Source organism: Balearica regulorum, chromosome 3 (assembly GCF_011004875.1).
Source record: "Balearica regulorum gibbericeps isolate bBalReg1 chromosome 3, bBalReg1.pri, whole genome shotgun sequence".
NCBI classification, from domain to species: Eukaryota; Metazoa; Chordata; class Aves; order Gruiformes; family Gruidae; genus Balearica; species Balearica regulorum.
In genome coordinates, this window is record NC_046186.1 from 109,939,459 (window position 1) to 109,947,643 (window position 8,185).

The 8,185-nt window shown below is 40.8% G+C and overlaps 1 long non-coding RNA gene across 1 annotated transcript; it reads right to left on the minus strand.

Moving 5' to 3' along the window:
• Positions 1-1,814: 1,814 nt before the first annotated feature.
• On the minus strand, positions 1,815-7,573 carry LOC142601326 (uncharacterized). The gene is made up of 3 exons (XR_012834930.1): positions 7,356-7,573; positions 2,103-2,172; positions 1,815-1,981 (listed from the first exon to the last, which is right to left on the minus strand). It is a non-coding gene; the product is annotated as an uncharacterized LOC142601326 (long non-coding RNA).
• Between the last annotated feature and the right edge of the window lie 612 nt (positions 7,574-8,185).

Here is an 8,185-nt window from a genome sequence, read left to right on the forward strand (position 1 = left end):
CTCTTGACTTCCTGACTGCTTTCTGCCCCTGAAGCCCACACAGCAGTATCAAGTCTGTGACCTAGCTTTTGTGTTTTTACTAAGTCACTAAATAAGACCACTGGGCCATAAAGATTCAATTTTTTTTGCTAAAGGTTGCCAGGCTAACTACTAATTACTGTCTTGTACAGCAGCTTGTCTTGCAGCTTTCACTCTCTATACTGCCTTACATTTTCTTTTCACTTAGCTGAAAGAAATGACAGAAAGCACACCCATGAAGTTCAGCCATGTTCACAACTCAGAGTGGCCATGAATGTGACACAGAACAGCAATAACATGGCAAATAAAATACTTATCTTTACTCAGACTGTAAGATTAGGTGAGTAACTTGAGCTGAGTCCCTGTATAAGACTGCCAGTTATGAAAAATAATACATAAAGATATCAACTTTTAAAAGATCTCCAAGTACCTTTATTATCTAAAGGAGAAGGTAAAACCCCATCTTGTCATTATGGCAAGGAGAAAAGGAAGCTGGGAGCAGTGCTTGATATGTCTGTGGTCAACGTGAACCCTGAGCAGGAGGAAGGCAGGATGGCTAAATTCAGTCCACTGACTCACCAGGAGAGTGTCTTTCAAGGCCTGAGGTCAGGCTCCTCAAGAAGCAGGAGATGCATTAGCAAAGCTCCTAGCTCTTCATGGCCGGGCAGCAGTCCTCCTGGGCAGGGCTGCAGGGAGCGGGGCTGGCAGCAATGGTCGTCTTTGAAAGCCTGTAGAAAGGTGGAAAACAAGGGGAGAAAAAGGAAGTTCTTGGAGCCTTTGACTTCTGCCCATTAACCTCAGCCTCTTTGAGCTTAGACTCAGCAGGAGGACATGGGTAATCACAGAAAATGGCCTTTTCATTTCTTCTGCTGGTTACATTTCAGGTTTGCTTAGAGAGCCACGAGGATAGGCTTGACTGGGTGAGACCATTCTTTGGCCTCAGGAACAAAAGGACTCAAGGAAGTTATCAAATCCAGTGAAAAAAAAGGCATTTTACATACTCACTGATTATTTAAAATGAGACATTATGTGAAAATAATTATTCCAGATCTGAAAACATGTGTACTAAATGTGAACATGACATAGGCGGAGCTGGGTGTTCAGCCTGGAGAAGCAAAGACTGAGGGGGGAGGGGGCTAATTGCTCTCTTCAGCTACCTTAAGGGGGTTGTAGATAAGACAGAGCCAGACTTCTCACTATCTCACACTGAAAGGATGAGAGGCAATGACTGCATCACAGCAAGGGCAATTATAAGTGGATGCAAAGAAAAGAATTCTTCACTGTGAAGATGTTCCGGAGCATTGCCCTGAGAGGCTGGGGGATCTCTGTCTTTGCAGGTTTTCAAAAAGCTTAACTTTTTCTCCAATGCCAGGCTCTCGAGTCAAACTAAAAACTCAAATTGAAGTTGAGACAATTTATGGAGGACGGCTGCAGATACGTGTCTTGTTTCTGCTGCCACTGACACTTTTGTTCCCTATCCTTCCCTGCTGTTTTTCACCACACTTCAGGGTGCCACGGATGCATCAGCATAACTGCAAAGACAGCCACTCCTCAACCCAGCTACCTGGGTTAAAGGTTTTGCATGTTTTAGCCTATTTTGTGTGTCAGTGCATGCCAAAAGGGTAAAAAAGTTGGGCAAAGCACATTTCTAACACCCTAGTTAAGACAGTATCATTATGCCTGACCTCCAGGACATAAACACAGGTCTAGGAACAACTAAATCCAGGGAGAAAGACATTGCTGCAACTTATATTTTGTTATTGTTCTTTCCAATTAGTAATAAATTAAAAAACCCCAAAGGTATAGTTTTGGATAGACAGAGCGGGAGCTCACTTCACTGAAGGCAAGAGAAGACCCTTACCTGCTGTCACACAATTAACTCCTATACCAGTCATGTACTAGCCAGTGCAGAGGGAGCACAGCATCAATATGAAAATGCCCTGAGGTATGTAGGTGCCCATGCCTGGAACAAGAAGATCCAGAGATAAGCATCAGTGCACGAGCAGGACGTGAGGCCCATGCAACGTGCACCAGCGCATTGAAGTCTGCTCAGTGAGCGCCGGCTGCCTGCAGCAGTGGCCCACCTGCAACATGATCCCAGGCGAGGGCAGGTAGGTAAAGGACAGCAGCATCCCTTCAATACAGCTCATTCTTCTGTGTTTGCAAACAAAAACATCATGGGGATAGTCCCAGGTCAGGAATGTGAGTAAAAGGGGGAGGAGGAAAAAAGAAAAAAAGTCAGCTTCCGCACAGTGTAAATTCATACTCGTAACTATTGTTATTATTAGCTTATTAACTATGATAACAATGTAAATAAATACAATGATTAAAATACTCTATAAATTCAGTGCATAAACAGCAGTTACTCAAGGTCGCTTAATAATTCATTTTACTCAGTTTCAGAGTAACTTCCAACAGAAAAAAATAACAAAAGACCATGAAAAAACAAAACCCAGAACACCACTGTGTGTGTTGTGAACTCCTGTTCCTGTGGAGTCTTTAATGTTTTGGAACATGATATACAGCAGACAGTATTTTATGAGGTTTTCCATACTTTTGTTTTATTTAACATGTGTTCCTGTCCAACAGAATTTTTGTCAAAGCAAGTTTCAAGTTTTTGTGAGAGAAAAAAGCAAAAGAGGACAATGTGACTGCAGAGCAGGGCAGTTGGCACGTGCAAGATATATTGTAGGCAGGACACATCCAGTTTGCTGGGCATTCATGCCAACTGAGACTGGGCATAGAAATGGGGACCTCAAACCCAGGGCATAGGAAACCCCTCTGAAAACTGCAGCTGGACTTAATCAAGCTATGGGCAAACCCAGTACATTCACACAAGAGCCTGCTCACCTCAGACTTCACTGTTACAACACAAAGACAAGACAAAATAAATAAGAAATGAAAAAAAAAATAATAATAGTGTGAGGTGGGTTTGTTTTGCGGTTTGTTTTTTTTTTTTAACCCTCAGAGTCCAATTTAGGCACAGTGGTTATTGATTTAATTTCACAGCACAGGCCCACGTTGATAAAAGATAGCACAGTATAATATACACATAACAAGGGAAATAATGGAAAAACAGGAAAGCGGTTTTCTTTAACTAGTTTCATTTCATTACTACATTGTTGCCCACATTGATCCTTTTTATTTATGAACGAACAGTGACGCAGATTTTTTTAAGCAAGAAACATTAATTTTGAAATTTTAATACTGTGGATGGTTGAAAAGTTTCTTGTGACATTTCACAAGACAATTAACTTTCAAACTAACCCTTTCTCTTAGAAGTGTTTGCTTTTCATGGAAGAGATTTGATTTTTTTTTTTTTTTAAAAACTGTAAAATATAAAGGTGTGGAGATGAAAAAATATTAAGCCAAAACCAGAAAGGATTTTTTAAATTTAAGTTATCGCAACACCTCATAAAAGTTGCATTTCAGATAGCTCATATTCCTTTTCCATCTACGCCCCTGCACTGAGCTTCCCAGTTGAACACTATATCCCATCGCACATGGGAGTCTGTGGCAGCTCCCTGGGCTGCGAGAGCTCCAGTCAAACACAGTCATGCCATCCCAAGTGACAACAAGGAACCACGCATCAGAACTGTAACTCTGTAAGGTACCATGGAAAACTTTTTGATTGAAATAACTGATTTTTCAGGCTCAAGTTTTGCTTAGTTCTACTTTTTTTTTTTTTTTTTACCCTAAATAAAAGAGATCAATGGCAAAAAGAAGCGTTTTCACACCGTAACAGGCTTACTGAGCCTGAGTCAGCCCTGGTAATTTTTATCCTGTTACTAATTTGGTAGTGTGGAGCCCTGCAACACAGGTGGGGAGATAGGATCTGTACCTGGAAAAGATGCACAAATTTACAAAGTTAATACCTGCTACAGACCAGTCCCCCCGTTCAGTCTGTTTCGGATCAGCACTTTCCCAACATTTACCCGTCCACTCAGCAGCAACTGCTGCAGTGTCTGTTTCCAGGAGGAAGATGAAACACTGAGGTAGGTGAAGCATTATGGCAGCAGGATCGCCTTCCTGGCACCTACACAGACAGCTGGCTTTGGCTCGGATCCTAAAGGTTTACTTTAACATCAATTCCCAGGTTTTGAAAGATGTGCTCTTTCAAGCATAGCTGCAAAAAAAGTTTTTAAAAAGCCCTGCCTGTAGGATAAAAAAATCCTACAAGCTAGCAAGCTTAATTTAGAGTATGTTCCATGTTTTGCAATTTTTATTTAAATTGCCCATAAACCCTCCCCCTAGAAGAGGATGGACAAATGTCCCATCACATAGTACACAAACCACTTCAGGCGTGATTTGGAAAGTGTCGCAACTCTGACACTCAGTGTAAACACCATCACATTTTTGGAAGTTTTTCCATCCAAATTCAGTAGTACAGCATGGACTTGCCTCAAATAATACTAACACAAAGCAGCTCCCCCAGGGTGTAGATAATACACATAATCACCACAGTCTCTGCCTATTCAAGTTAACACTTCTTAACAACAGATGTAATCTTCAGTGAAACCAAGCTTTTACAAATTGCTGTTAATATGAATCACGCTTAACTTGTCTAAGTATCTCTTCTAAAGAGCTTATGTTTTCCCTAGAGGTATTTGAATTAGGAATTCTTAACCACTAATTGAATATGAACTTGAATAACTGAGCAGGTCACCTTGGCTTCTGAAATGAAGGCTGAAGGACTTTACTGTCCAGACTGAGGTGAACACGCCTTATGTTGTATAAAAACTTCATGATATGGTAAAGGTTTGAGGGGCACTGTTTCAACAAGTCTTGGGGGTGAGGAGTATCAAGTGATGCTTTCAGACGTCTCTCAACAGCTCAAGGTGGGATGTCACTGCCACAAAATGAGTCAGGTCATCACATTCATTTTCATCACTCAGGTATGTGACAAATTAGGAAGGACTTCAGTTCAAGAGCTTGTCTGCTTTTTTTTTTAATGCACTAAGTATATGCTACATTCAAACATCATTAAGATAGTAAAACAATCTGCCAAAAGAAAGGGATTTATAAATTGCCTGTTGCACAAGTTTTCAGAACAGAGAAAAGAAGGCTTACTGCTTTTAGGCCACCAGATCGTTGTTGCATGTCAGTGCAGGTATTGAATTTGGCCTAATATTTTGGAAGTCCTCCAATGCAACAGACCTTTACATCTCCTAAGGATTTTGCAGACAGTTCACTACTGTACTACAGTCTTTTTATACCGTGATAATGGTTCAAAAAGTCCTTTTTGCACTGTTAATTGCATTCTATTTTGGTGCAGTAAATTTAGAGATATACATATTTAACCAGACATAATGCTGCCAGAAAACTACTTAATCAGCAGTTGAATGTACATTGAAACAAAAGCTGTGAGTACATTTATCCAGTTAGGTATGAATATTGCCATAATGGCTCTAATGAAGGGTGGGAAAATGGGGCAGCAAGGAAGAGAAATCACCAAAAGCATCACTAATCCTGTAAGTGCAGAAAAAGGAAAGATAACAAGAACGGTATTAACTTAAAACTCATAATGTTCTATTTTTTATGTTAAATAATAGTTTTGCTGCAAAAGCAATTCTCTCTTCTTTGAACTTGGGAAAAACTGTAAATGCGTACTGGAGTATACTGAGGCTATGCTTCCAGCTGGAGGTGGACTTTAAGCACAGAATAATTCACTTTCCCTCCAACTCAAACTAAAGTCCATTCTGTTCGTCCCATCACCACCAACTTTCCTCAATACATAAACTTGATTTTTTTCAAATATATCAATACATTTTGGTTTTATCTTCCTATAACACAGTATATGAGAGACACATGCATGCTAATTGTGGAGTTTCTGGTTATCTTTCTTGGTTTTCCACTTGAAGGACAAGATATTACAATAAAGAATGTCAACTATGGTATTTCCTCATGTATTTAAGACAAGAGGTGAAAGGCTGCACAGAAGCTGTACATGTCGTTGCTTCTCAAATCCTTTCTAAAAGGTGGCCTTCTGGCATCTGTGATGGAAAAGGGTAGGTTTGGCAGAGGGACAATTACTGGGATTCAAAGATACAGCAGGGAGAGAACAAAGCAAGCAGGGCTCACTATTTCAACCCCAGGACCACAACAGCAGCCAGAGGACAGATTCTTGCAAAGATAAGCTCTTGCAGGTGAAAAAGAGGTACCTCTTGCTACGGGCTTGAATAGCCTGTGTCAGGTCACAGTGGCTTTCTGAGCTGTGCTCTCTTCAACCAACTTTATTACAAGATGGGCAAAAAGGATTCACCTTGCAAGATGTGAAGTAAAAAGCAAAACAAGAGGGAACATAAAAAGAGATCTGTCCTCAAAAGGACTATCTTTGCTTTTAAAGTTCCTTTGTTCTCTGTTGGTCTTGTGTAAAACAAAACCTGAGAAATGCAAATACTTCCAGTGTGCTTGCTTGAAGGGACGGTGTTTTGGCAACAGAAGGTCTGTCCCAGTGCCCTGGCTGTTCAGGACTGCTCCTGGCTCAGGATCCCACTCTGCTGGCACCTGAAGCCTCCTGGCTCAGTCAGCAATAGGAGCTGGACAGCCCAGGGAGAAAATTGCTTTGGGAAACTGAAAAAAAAAGCCTGAAGGAGGGACCAAGTGAGAACTGTGAGCTCAGAGTGCCTCCAGGTCTTCGGTCTGGTGAGGGACTCCCCCAAGAGCTAGACCCAACCAGTCCATGAAGGACTGGCCAGACAGCTGCAGGGAACCACTTCTGTCTGGCAGACAAGAGGCGAAACAAAAATACATTTCATAGAATCATAAAATACCAGGTTGGAAGGGACCTCAAGTATCATCTGGTCCAATCTTTTCTGGCAAAATCACAGTCTAGACAAGATGGCCCACAACCCCATCCAGCCAAATCTTAAAAGTGTACAATGTTGTGGAATCCACCACTTCCCCAGGAAGACTATTCCAATGGCCAATCATTCTCATTGTGAAAAATTTTCCTCTTGTGACCAATAGGAATCTCCCCAGGAATAACTTGTACCCATTACCTCTCTTCTTTTCCATGTTGCTCCTTTTAAAAAGGGAGTCTCCATCTTCTTTGCAGCCACCCTTTAAATACTGCAACATGGTGATACTGGAATATTTGGCTTGTATGAACTTTTCTATCAAAAAACAGCCTATTGTTAGAAAGACTGACATCTTCTGTGTTGCAGAACTCGATGTGAAATACAGAAACTCATGTTATGCATATATCTATTCATATGTACCCATCCCCAGAGGAAGACAGTCATGAAGGGCAGCACACATTTGCAACAGCTTTGCAATTTTATTTTTTTTTCCCTGATGCACACAACAAAGATTCCCATGATGTGACTTCTCCTTACCTTCACAGAAGATTTTTTCATAGACGTATCACTCAACCGGGAGATGATGAGACACTGCAGCAACATTTTTTTTAAATCCAAATATATCTGTAACCAAAAAATATTTTGTGTTACTGATTTCCTGACAGTTACAAATCATGAAGTTTCCAGAAGCTGGGGGGGAAGGGAAATCTGCAACATTTTCTCGTAGGAAGAAAATCCACCTTCAAGGCACCTGTAATTAAAACAATAGAGCGTAATCCTCCCACATTTGGCAACTGTACAGAACTGTACAAGGTAGCAATTTTCAGTGAGCAAGAAGTTTTCTGTCTCTGCATAACCCACAGTCAGATACCTTCCTGAATACGGTTTCCAGCCACTCTATCTATTAACAAACTATTTACTACAGGCATGACTGTTAATTTTACATAACACTAAGGTTGCCCAACACTTTCCATTTTGAATGTGTTTTCAGCTGCTAATGGCTTTGCCAAAGTTTTGTGTTCTATGCCACTGTCTGCCTCAAGTTAATTAGCTCTGTAGAGTTTAGAATATAAATATAACACACCACGCACCCACAGAGCTTTGCCCAGATTAGAAGAAATTGTAAATGATGACTTGAAAAAATTCCAGTTATCCATGTCACGCTTTTGATGAGGCAATCTGAATTATGAAACGGAGTAGGTTTTGTGTTAAAGATGTACTCCTTGCTGTTGTTGTGAAAATCTGTACCACATCGACCATCTTATAAACTTTTGTACGTTATCCCTTACCCTCTCTATCAACATGCTTATTATTAGGAAAAGCTACTTACAGTTTAGCACCTCAAGTCCCAGAGATGGGCTACTGCA